This window comes from Balaenoptera musculus, chromosome 11 (genome assembly GCF_009873245.2).
Source record: "Balaenoptera musculus isolate JJ_BM4_2016_0621 chromosome 11, mBalMus1.pri.v3, whole genome shotgun sequence".
NCBI classification, from domain to species: domain Eukaryota; kingdom Metazoa; phylum Chordata; class Mammalia; order Artiodactyla; family Balaenopteridae; genus Balaenoptera; species Balaenoptera musculus.
Genome location: NC_045795.1, coordinates 59,194,358 through 59,207,448, shown reverse-complemented (window position 1 = coordinate 59,207,448; position 13,091 = coordinate 59,194,358). Strand labels below are relative to the sequence as shown.

At 39.6% G+C, this 13,091-nt stretch overlaps 1 protein-coding gene across 6 annotated transcripts in view; it reads right to left on the bottom strand.

The window, feature by feature from the left end:
* The window catches only part of ULK4 (unc-51 like kinase 4), a 541,913-nt gene that overhangs the window by 315,351 nt on the left and 213,471 nt on the right, over positions 1-13,091 (bottom strand). The window lies entirely within an intron of this gene.

The window sequence follows — 13,091 nt, the reverse complement described above, 5'->3', positions numbered from 1 at the left end:
AAATGGACAAACTAACCAATCAACTTTACGATTTAACTCTCCAGAACAACCAACTACCGAGGGAGCAAAACATCTCCAAAAATCCAAAATGTGTATTTAAAACTCCATGACATGAAGCAGATGTTTTATCCTCTAGAGAAGAGGGCCCCAGGCTCTTACTCAGAGCCTATTTACTCTCATTTTGGAAATCATTACATAACAAGCTTAATTATGCAGCCTCTAAGCCCACAGTCTTTAAAAAAGGAGCCAAGTAAAGGGAGGAGAGGGACTATTACAGAAAGACAACCCAAGAATTACAAGAAGTGGGGCTTGAAAGCATAGGAAAAACAAAAGAAAGCAAACCCAAGAACTCGTAGCAGAAAGCAGTCCAGGGAGCATTTAACACAGAGGAAGCAGTCTCTCATCCCCCAATGGGACCTGAGGGCCCATTACACACCATAATGTTCAAAATGGGGGTACAGAGTCAAGGAAATGTTAAACTGGGCAGAGCACTCTGTTTAAGGAGGCAGGAAGTACCATATTTTAGTAATTTTTCTTATGAAATATTTTTAAATTATAGCAATTAAAGATTCACCCATGTATGACAAAGATAAAAGACAAAGTACCAATCGTTCATAAATAAAATATTAACAAGTAAAAATCAAATTGAGGAAAACCAGACATTTTATCATACGAATAAAACAAAAATCAAGGAACATCTTTAGAGGTGATAAAGATGTATTTGTAAAATTAACATACAATTCGAAATTTTTTTAAAAAGTAACAACTCAGCATTTTCCTTCTCTTAATAGTCTTAGAAAATAAAAAGCTCTTATCATCCTCAATTGGGGGCACCCAAGACTACCTTTAGGTTCAATGATTTGCTAGACAGATTCACAGAACTCAGAAAAGCTGTTATGTTCCCGATGGCGGTTTATTACAGAGAAAGGATACTGGTTAAAAATCAGCAAAGATGAAAGGCACATAGTACAGAGTCCAGGAGGGACCACGCACAAGCTTCTAGCTGTCCTCTCCCAGTGGAGTTGTGTGGACAGGGCTTAGTCCTCCCAGCAACACTGTGTGACAACACGTGTGAAGTACCGCCAGCCAGGGAAGCACTGGCGTCCAGGGTTTTATTAGGGGTCAGTCACTTAGGTGTGGAGTGCCTGTGTGGCTAACCTCTGTCTCCAGCCCCTCCAAGGGTCAAGCTGATATGGTGTGGCCCAACGCCCCGCCATAATTCACGTTGTTAGCGTGAATTATCTGGCATGGCTCAAGGCCCCAGGGATACAGACTCTCTTATCAGGAAGGATATTCCAAAGGCTCAGAAGTACTCTTCCAGAAGGGAGTCAAGAGCCAGTTTCTCCATAATGTGCAGGGTTTGAACCACCCCACACCTGCTGAGCTAAGCCTTTGCAGCACACATCCTTAACAGGGAAACTGAGGCACTGCTGAGTTTATAGTGAGGCATTAAAGTCAGAGACAAGAGCAGAACGCACTCTTCCACTGATTACTGGTATTTGCAAATTGTCAGCCAGAGAATTTCAACAGAAGTAGGGGTAAGAAGCTTCTTAGGAGTCACTCACATACCCCAGATGACCAGCTCCCCTCGCTCCCACTCCCAGACTTACTGGAATCACTGAGGAAAGGACCACAAAACTATGAATTTTAAAAAGCTGCCCATGGGATGTCCTTACTCACATGCTTGTACAGAAAGCAGAGGAGAACACATGGACAACTAGTTAGAAATATAATAGAGAAAACAATCTCAAGAGGACTGAAAAATATGAAATATTTTTAAAGGAACTTAACAAGAATATGTAGAACCTACATTTAAAACCGAAACACTGATGAAACTTTTACTGTCTGAAATACAAATGTGTTGAGGTTGTTTGAAGGTTATCTAACCTTGAAACAGGAGGGAAGGATGAAGCTTGTACCAGCCTAACGCATAACAATTTTCCCAAAGAATACTGCTGTTTTTTTCCCCTTGGAAAAAGAAGGGTAAATTTTATAATGGATATGTTTAGCATAGAAATATTGATATACTGAACATATTTTAGATAGGTTTCTAATGGTCAGCAAGAACTAGCCAAAAGAATGCTGTGACTTATTAAGCTTGTCTTTCTCAAGAGAGAGAATGCAACTGAGCTGATAGTAATTGGATTTTGCACTCCTCTGAATGAGACTTGGCAGGAAAACAAAACCAAAAAAAAGATAACCCCAGACTCCTGAAATGGCTATAAAGGAGAGTGACCAGTGTGGAGCTGGCCCACGTGGATGGACAGGGGCTGGAGAGGAGCATTCCAAGTGCCCTGAGCCCGGCCAGAGACTGCGATCGCTGCTGTTGACATGAAAGCATGCTGTCCACTCCCAACACCCCTCTCTTCCACTTCTAGGATCCTCCCCAAATAAGGAATCTTTGCTAGGTTCATCTAAAACCCAGGCAAGAAAAGCCATTCATACTAAATTCGCTATCCAAGAGGAGAGAAAAGTTCTAAAAATCACATATTCAGGGATCCGAGGGCTAGACTCTTCCCTACCTTGTCAAGTGCCTGGAGTAACCAGTGTCAAGCAGGTAGGCTGGCAGAACATTGAAACAGGCTACCTAAATAACTCTGATTATTGTGAGGAGTTATTCTGGGGGTGTGACCAAAGAATGGGCCACATGGAAAGAAGTACCTATTTCACTGAGGAAAAGGGGAGGCACCATATCATAAAAAGGTCCACTCTGCTGGAATTAAACCCCAAACTCACATTTCACATGTCAATGGAGTGTTCTCTGAGAATTTGGGAGGAAAGAGTGATTCCAGGATATCCAAGGAATTTTAAGGAGAAATACAATGAGGAAGAACCTGCTAAAAGAAAAGCTATACTCAGCCATAAAAAGAAACGAAATGGAGTTATTTGTAGTGAGGTGGATGGAGTTAGAGTCTGTCATACAGAGTGAAGTAAGTCAGAAAGAGAAAAACAAATACAGTATGCTAACACATATATATGCAATCTAAGGGAAAAAAAAAAAAAGAAAAGCTAAACTACTTTACAAAACCACTAGAATTGTTAAGTGTAGCGTGGGATCAAGAATAGACACACAAATTAAAAGGAAAGAAAGGTGACCCAACATTGGACAAGAAAAGAGTCATCACAGAAAGGGAGACAGAATGGTCAGGCCATATCTTATGAAAATGTATCATCAATAAATTAAAAATTCAAGTACAAATTTTTAACTTTGTTGAAGTACTAAAATGAGTAAATATTCACATACTCTTAGGTGAGAAGGCCTCTATAGCATGACAACAAAGAGAAATGAATCCAAAAAACATTCACAGTTTTAAAGTTTTTAAGTAGTAAATGTTTCTCAGTGGCAAAACCACCACAAACAAATCAAATGCGGGAAAATTTATTTGCAGAATATTGGTAGATTTTATACATTCTTAATATATAGAGAGCTATTTGCAAACCAACAACCATCCCACCAAAAAAAAAAGTACAAAATCCACCTAAGAAGAATATAAATGGCTAACAAATATGGGGAGAAAATTGTCAGCATCATGATTATCTGAAGGACTGCAAGCTGCAGCTAATAAGAGTACAGAAAAAAGGCAGTTTCATAAACAGAAGCTGGTAGCATACACCGTTTGTCATCTTCAAAAACAAATTGTCAAAACATGTCAAATGCCCTTAACATGTACTTAATTTTCAACACAGTGGTTCCACATCTAGAGATTCAACAAAAGGAAATCAGTATGCACCCAAAGATGTAGCTCTAAAAATGGCCTTTGTAGCAGTACATATAATAGTGAAATACTGGGAAAATCCTAGATATTTACTAACCAGGAATTGTTTAATGATTTTTAAAACATTTATAAATGTAGGTATAGGTAAGTAGATTACAAGACAGTCAATAAAAGAGTGTTATATAAGTACAGATACAGATATTCACAGTATGATGTCTGGGGGTAGGAGGAAGACACAGGTTCCAAGGAGGAAATTTCAGAAAGTACTAAGTAAATCTCACCAGGAATGGAGAAATCATAGAGTGGAGAAGGCAGATGTTAACATAAAATGGTAGGCAAGAGGCAAAACACTGAGAGTCTTGAATGGCTGGGTAAGAACTATTAATGTTATTTTCTGCCACCTAAAGGTTTCAAGGTTTCTGAGCAAAGGAAGCTATGAGGAAGGCATTATGTTAAAATGCATTTGTAACAGTGCAGGGTGGATTCCAGGCTTAAAGAGTTTAAAGGAAGGAGATGTGTGGGGTCAGATAAAGAGAAGGCTGCCAAACAGCAAAAGCATGGAGGTGAAAGCTACCTTTGGAGAAGGTTGAGGACTTTCCCTGGACTGCTATGAGAAAGGGGGGAGATAACCTACTCTTTTGGGCATTTTCTGTACAGGTTCTTCCAAAATTTGTACTAGGTGGTATCTTGAGTCAACTCCAAAATTTTATGAACTGAGAGAGGGCATAAATCAAATAAATAGTTGATATCTTGAGACTTTCCAATCTTGTGTTTTCATGTGACCTAAGTTCTACGTGACACTCTATTGTCTTGCGTGGACGCATAGATACTTAAGCATATCAGTAGGTACATGGATACATAAGTGGATGGAGAAATAAACAAATGGTGGGAAGATACATACATACATACATACATATATATATATATATATATATATATTACATTTTTTAAGTGAGAGAAAGATAGGTAAGACTTCAAAATAAGTATTAAATATAATTTCAGATAGTAAGCCCTAATGTCTGGGCTTCTTCGATAAAATCAACAGCAAATTTTCATTATGAAGGCCTGAAAGGCTAAAAAAAAAACAAGCAAACAATGACTTCACTAAAGCAACACTCAAGGTTTACAAAATATTATCCAAAGAACTGGAGTACTAGAATTATTCTGATTCAGAAGGATGAAAGAGCCTTTACCTTTACTCTAACTCCCAAATTATCCCAATTCAGATTCCCATAGGTTGTACCCCCAAAAGAGAAAAAATCACTCTACCTAAATGCACTGATTTAGGTACACACTCAAAACATAAAAGGATTAAGTAAAAAGAACAAAGTGGAACTTTCTTTTGGTGCAAAAATATTTAATTAAATACTATGTGCAAAAAAAAAACTTATCTAAGGAATGGCCAAAAATGAAATACTCCTATATATTCTGATTCCCATCAAAGATGGTCAAGTTCATGCCTATTTTAACATAGAATACTTGTAGTTAAGGGAGACAAAGATGCAATACAGAAGCATCTGGATGTCCTCTGAGCCACCAACACAGAAATCAGGTAGTGAAACTCATGACTTTTACTGGATATTATTTCAGAGACATCAACTCTACAGTGTGTTGCCACTAACAAAATCCATTTATAAATTCAAATTTCTAAAAGGAAATACAATTCTAAGTTGTCAAGGGTACAGTCCTTTCTGAGATTTTAAAAAACAAAGCCTTAATAATTTATGAAGTCATTATGGCCCTGATGATTGTACAGGTCACAAGAGAATTGTTAAAAAAAAAAAAAGACAGTACTCACTTTCCCCAGGAGAGAAATGCTGAATGTCCTACTGTCATAAAAACACTGTAAACACATTTATATCAGCATGATCTCTTTTCAACAGAAAACACTCAAAGCTAAAGAAAAATATGAAAATAGAACAAAACATGTTGGCAAAGTGGTTCCAGTCTACCAAAGGCAAATCGCTTAGCGCATTTTTTCCCCACGGCTTGCTGCCTGGCATAAAGCCTTCCCTGACTATGCTATTGAAATAAAATAAAATAGGCCCTCCCTCCATTTCCCCTTGTCGATTAAAAAAAAAAAAAAAAAAAAAAAAAGCGTAACCTAAAAGTTGAGAATTATGTTTTATTTGGCAGACTTGCTGAGGACTTAAGCCTGAGAGGCGGCCTCTCAGATCGCTCTGAGGAACCACTCCAGAGAAGTAAGGGAGGGGCCAGGATGTACAGGAGCTTTTGCAGCAAAAACCAGGCAGGTAGTCGGAACATCAAAAGACTACTGTCAATTAAAGAAAAACCAGACACCTCAAGTGAACGAATCTAGCACTTTTCTCCGTATGGGAAGATGCAAGAGTCTGGGCTGATTGAAGTCATTCCTTTGATACGCACCTTAGCTATCTGGGGCCAGGGTCCTGCTTTTCTCCATCCTGAATGCCCCAGGGGGCACAGTCTGGGGTGGTGGCAGTGGCTGAGGGCTTGATGGTCACAACATCCTTTGTTTACTGATATGGCAGGTGTCATCCTCTACCTACTTACACCATTTTCTGTATTTTCTTCAGAGCGCTCACAATTAACTGAAATCACCTTAGATATTTATTTATTTACTGCTTTGTCTCACCCACTATACGGTATGAACACCGAGGGGCAAGGATTCAATCTTTCTCACCACTGTATCCTGAGTTCCTGGCACAGAGAAGTCACTTGATATATCATTTATATGAGAAATGGGAGAAAGGAGGGAGAGAAGAAGGAAGGGTTTTAAACCTCCTGTGAACAATCACACAAGGTAGTTCAAATTACATTATTTACATTTGTAGGAATATCAGAATTTCCTCTACCCCAAGAGTAGTGATGTGTTTCCTGAGTGGAGGCTCTAGTCCTGTTTATAGCTAAATACTGAAAGAGCAATGCTCTCCCCTTATGTAACAAGTGTCAGAAAAAGAAGTTCAAACAGTCAGCAGAGGACTACTTTCAATGTTAAGATTTCACTGATAATGACTTTGATATAAAACTTCTGAGAGGTGCTGATTTTAATTAATAAGGTCACTCTGGGCTTAAGTTTCATTAAATATTGCCTCTCCTCTTCTGCATGAACCTTTAAAATTAAATCTTGTCTCTTTGCCGGAAAAAATCATGGTAATTTTCTGAGTATATGTGGTTTATCTTTCTTCCCAGAAAAAAACTTTTCCTCATTAACCATACAGATAGCAGTTACGTTCCTGGCATTTCAACTATCTTGAAGAAAGGAGGAGAAATGGAAAGCAGGGAGGGGAAGGAGGAAGTGAGGGCTCACACACCAAGTCAATGGCAGGGCCAAGATATGAATACAAATATATTCTAATCACAAGATCCACATTACCAACGAACACTACTACCAACTTCAGTAAGCAGACGGTTTTCTCAAGCTGGTGGCCAAAGAGGAAGTCAGAGTAATGGCAAGCATGAAGGGGATTTGGCAAACCACTGCTGACTTGAAGATGGAGGGTCCACGTGAAAAGAATTTCGGGCACTTAAAAGAACGTGAGGCAGCACAGAAACAGTGACTTTGGTCCTGCATCTGTATACTGGGATGAATAATGGCCCCCAAAAGATATGTCCAAGTGCTGACCCCCTGTGAATGTGACCTTATTTGGGAAAAGGGTCTTTACAGAAGTAGGTAAGGATCTCGAGGTAAGATCACCCTGAATTTAAGGGCAGGCCCTACATATAATGGCAGATGTCCTTACAAGAGAGAAGCAGAGGCGATTTACAGATGTAGGTAAGGATCTCGAGGTAAGATCACCCTGAATTTAAGGGTAGGCCCTAAAGATAATGACAGATGTCCTTACAAGAGAGAGGCAGAGGCGAATGTGAGGCAGACGCACGGGGAGAAGGCCACGTGAAGACAGACACAGACCGGAGAGACGCTGCCATAAACCCAGGATGCCCGGCAGCCGCCAGAAGCTGGGAGAGGTGCGTGGATTCACCCTCAGGGTCTCAAAAAAGAACTAACCCTGCTGACACCTTGATGTCAGACTTCCGGCCTCCTAAACTGTGAGAGAATACATTTCTGTTGTTTTAAGCGGGTCGGTGTGTGGTAATCTGTTACAGCAGCCTTGAGAAGCTAATACCACAAGAAACAGTTCTGCTAACAGCTTGAGTGTGCTGGGAAGCAGATTCCTCCCGGAGTCTTCACTCAAGGACTCAGCCCAGCAGCCGTGCGATTTCAGCAGCTCGAGATCCTGAGCTAGGAGCCCAGTCGCACGAAGTCACACTCCTGACCTACAGAGCGTGACCTAATCAACAGATGTCGATGTAAGCTGCTAACTCTGTGTTAACTTGTTATGCACCAATAGAAAAACGAATAGAATATTTAGAGTTTAATTTTCTTGTATTATTAGTTAACACTGATAATCCAAAGTTAAAGTTTTGATGATGAGCATCCCTTTCTTGTTCCTGACATGGAAATGCCCATAACGGAATAGTATAAGATTGTGACCAAAGGAATCTAGAGTTCTGGGTGATGTTAACAGATAAGCCTTAGTAAGTAGTGTCCTAATGTCATGTAACGTTGAGAAACCTTGAGCTTAAAAAAGTTAAATGGGTAAAACTCAAAAGCACACAGAATATTTCAGAAAGAACATGTGTTCCTCAGCACGTTTATAAACATGGTGTAGGCCCACATTTTAAGAAAGGCAGCTTTGATATTTATTTAATTTATACTTAAACATTTATGACTTACATGACTTACAAACTTCTACGGTTAAAAAAATTATTAATTTATGAAATATCTGGCTCTCCCAGACAATACATCCCACAAAGGCAGAGGCTGTACCTATCTTAGTCATTATTAGAAATATGCCTATGAAATAAGATGGATACAATTAGTATCAGTGAATGAATGGGCTGATGAAGAGAGAAAACATTTTCTCCCAAGCTTATTTCACAGAACTCTCACATGCAGATTTCTGCTAGAAATAAGCTGGTCTGCTCACTGCCCACTACTCTGCCTCTTCCACACCTTTGCTTACCCCATTCCTGCCTGGGGTAGACACTCCTCTTCCATCCAATCATACCCAGGTTTCAAAGTCTAACTCAAATACCATCTCTCTCTATGTGGTTATTACATAATCCTCCACATACAAAAGGCACTAAACAAATACCTGTAACTAAACTTCATCTCTTTAGAAAGCAAAGCATGCACAGTAAGAAGGGGTAACAGTTCTTTGATATTCACAATTTACATAGTAAGCCGTTCACTCATGTTATCTATGATAGATGGAGTGACGCGTCAACTTGACTGGGCCACAGGCCACCAACGTTTGATTACTGGTGTGTCACCGAACATTCTGGGTGTGCCAGTGAGAGTATTTCTGGATGAGACTAACGTTAGAGTCAGTAGACTGAGTAAAGCAGATTGCCCTCCCTACTGTAGGTGGGCCTCATCTAATCCACTGAAGACCAAAATAGAACAAAAAGACTGAGTAAGAAGGAACTCCTCCTGCCCCACTTCCTTGAGCTGGGTCATGGGTCTTTTGCTGCCTTTGGTCTTGAATGGAAACATCAACTCTTCTTGGGTCTCCAGCCTGTCAGCCTTCAGACTGGTACTGGTCAGTATACCCTCAGCTCTCCTGGTTCTCAGGCCTTCAGATTCAAACTGGAACTATACCACTGGCTCTCCTGGGTCCCAGCCTGCACACTGCTGATCTTAAGACTTCTTGGCCTCCATAATCATGTGAGCCAGTTCCTTATAATAAATCTCAATCTCTCTCTCTCTCTCTCTCCCTCTCCCTCTCTCTCTATATATATCTCCTATTTGTTCTGTTTCTCTGAGAACGATAACTAATACTTATTTTAATATGATATTTATTCTTACAACTGAATTTTCATTCATATCACACCGCAGTTCTGAAAAGCACCTGGAAGAGAGGTATTACATGGTATTTAACAAGATTAAATTATTGTGCTCCCTGAAAATTTTGTAACAGCCATTAGAAAAGACATCCACTCTTTCCCTAGAATCATAAACCAGGAGCCACTTAACCACCAAGTAGAAAGAGCCTCTTTGAGAACAAAGCCACAAAGATGTAGGCAGAGAAGAGATGGTAAGAAAGAGACATACACACAGTACTGTAGACATAATTCAAACCCCTGAATCCAGCTATATTTGACACCAGCACAAGTCTCTGGCTTCTTAGTTATGTGAGCAAATAAATACTTTGCAAGTTAGCCTGAGTTAAGTATTACTGTTTGCAAATAAAATCGTCTTAACTGGGGCTTCCCTGGTGGCGCAGTGGTTGAGAATCCGCCTGCCAATGCAGGGGACACGGATTCAAGCCCTGGTCCAGGAAGATCCCACATGCCGCGGAGCAACTAAGCCCGTGCGCCACAACTACTGAGCCTGCACTCTGGAACCCGTGAGCCACAACTACTGAGCCTGCGTGCTGCAACTATTGAAGCCCGTGCACCTAGAGCCCATGCTCCGCAAGAAGAGAAGCCACCGCAATGAGAAGCCTGCGCACCGCAACAAAGAGTAGCCCCCGCTCACCGCAACTACAGAAAGCCACGTGCAGCAACGAAGACCCAACTCAGCCAAAAATAAAAAAATAAAATAAATAGATTTATTAAAAAAATGAAATCGTCTTAACTAATACAACACTTACAGGTGAAAACACTGAAAAGACTGTCACCTTGGCTTTACCCAAAGTATTTTTTAAGGTCAAAGAAGGATTAAAACTTTAACAAAATTAAAAGGATCGACATTAATATGTCTATTTGCACATTGAAGCAGGTTTTATATAGCTCCTATAAACTCTAGGAACTTCATTATTCTTAAGCCATTATATGCACATACTCATTGAAAAACATGAATTTTCCATTATGAGCATTTCTAAACTTACAATTGCCAAGAGCTATCTGCAAAGACCAAATTCCTTGTCAAGGTTTCTAGTTTTCCAGTATCAAAGTTAAATGAATTCGTCATTTGTAGTTCATTTTTTTAAATTTTTTACATATTTATTGAGCCCTTACTATATATGCCAGGTGGGCACAATCACCAGCATCTATTTAATGGCCATTTCTATGAAGTATGTAGTATTACTATTATTGTACCATTACAATCTTCATTTTAAAGTTTAATAGGAGGGATTATAATGTTCCTAATAATAATAGTAGTGGTGCTACATATTTGTCAAGAACGTACTACGGGGGATTTCCCTGGTGGTCTAGTGGTAAAGAATCTGCCTTACAATGCACGGCATGTGGGTTCGATTCCTGGTCAGGGAACTAAGATCCCACATGCTGCAGGGCAACTAAGCCCGCATGCCACAACTACTGAGCTTACGCTCCTCAACTAGAGAGCCCATGCGCCCTGGAGCCCGCACGCCACAACTAGAGAAGAGAAAAAACAACCCGCATTCCACAACTACAGAGAAGCCTGCACACCACAACGAAAGATTCCTGCACGCCTCAACGAAGATCTCGCATGCTGCAACTAAGACCCAATGCAGCCAAAAATAAATTAAATACATAAATAAACAATAAAAAAAAAGAACGTACTATGTCCCACACACTGTACTAAGTGCTTTACAAGAAGTATCCCATTTAATCTTCATTTTTGAATCTTTTAAATTAGGTACAATTATCCTCATTTTATAGATGAGGAAACTGAGGCTTAAAGAATTAAATGCAGAGCCAAGACCTGCACTTCACATCAGAATCAGTACACAAGGTTTGAAAACATTCCACACCACATCCCAATAAATCCCATAACATTATCCAAAGTGCATTTTAAATTGCTTAATCAAAACCTCAGCTCATCTACATTACATTTGTTCTTGAGTTGCCATGTGGTTTACATTTGTGTTTTCCTCTTTAATTCCTCATCTTTGGAAAAGGTAAAGATGCCCATTAAAGGAAATACATATTATTTATTATAGCTCAAATGAATAAAATATGAGCACTAAAATTATAGATTCAATACTTTTTATACTACGGACTGTTCCAAAAGTGGGCAGACTTTAGAAACAATGAGATTTTATTTCAAATGTGCATCAGTGTTAACAAACTATTGTTAAACTGAGAAGTCTTGTTGGAGGAAATCCTGTCCCTCTTGGGGGACATCTCAGGTCCTGAAAAATGCTTCAGTACAAGTCGTCGGGTAGCAGATAAGATGGCACTGATAGCATTAATTAATCCCATGAAACAAGATTGGAATCTTATATTTACCCACATTAAGTACAAACCACACATGCACACACGCATATATAACAAATGCAACCAAAAATATATTCATTGATAGTTTATCACTGAGAAAGCTCCACATGACAAAGTTTAATTTTTTTTCATATAGATAATCATTTTCTTACTTTGAGTATCAAAAGTATTCTTACTGTATGTATTACCAGGAGTCTCCCTGAAGCCAACTGCAGAAGCACGGGAAGCAAAAAGAACCAAGCGGCTAGCTTGTAAATCAAGCCGGCACAGGTCAAGCTCCCGTCAGTCAAGACAGGCTCCCTCAGCTGGGAGAAGGGTTGTCACACACTGGCTACACACTTCGTAAAATATACCTTCCTAAGCCAACAAGGAGTGGTTGAGCTCTTCGGAATATAATTAGATCTGGTTTCTACATTGTGAAAAAAAAAAAAGGTTTTTTAATAAGAACAGCTCTTGAGAAGTTTAACAAATATCGGGGAGCATCTGGTGGAGCTGCCATCCTTGAAAACTTGCTGAACTGACTCAGACTGCAGGCCAGGCCCTGAGGAAGCAGGATTAGGCATGCGCTTTAATGCCTGACACGCTTTCCAGCATTTGTTTAATTTTATAAAAAATTTATTTAATAGTGATATGTGGCATGCACCTTTTTTAAACTTCAATTTTTTTGACTTCAATTTTTTTGTTTGATAAAATTTACAGTGTTGCCTGAATTATAAGGTGCCATTTTAGAGCTTAACGTATTTGCATTGGGTGCTCTCGGCAGTCATCCTATTGTGTTTGCTATGTGAGCCATGGAGCAAAAGGAAAAAAATAATCCCCTTCGGTTAATTAATACTCATTAACTGTTCTGCCACCATCCCTCCCCCGCAAAAAATATCCTGTTTTTAACTAAACTTAATTTCCATTCCAAGAGTTTGGAGGGGAGGGAAGGAAGATTTCTTTCCATCTCTATTATTTCTGAGAAGGTCCAGGAAAAGTCCCAATTCTATGTTCAGGAGTCTTGTCATGTTGACCTTGAATAATAAACCTTATCCCTCTGGCCACAAACATTTTTAAATCGGCAGAACCCCAGTCATGTGCCTTGTAGAAAACAGATAAAGTTCGAAATGGATGTTTCTAAAGATGGACTGAGATTCTCCTGTGTCCTATGCAGCACAGTAGTTACTGCCTCTCTTTCTAGACCTC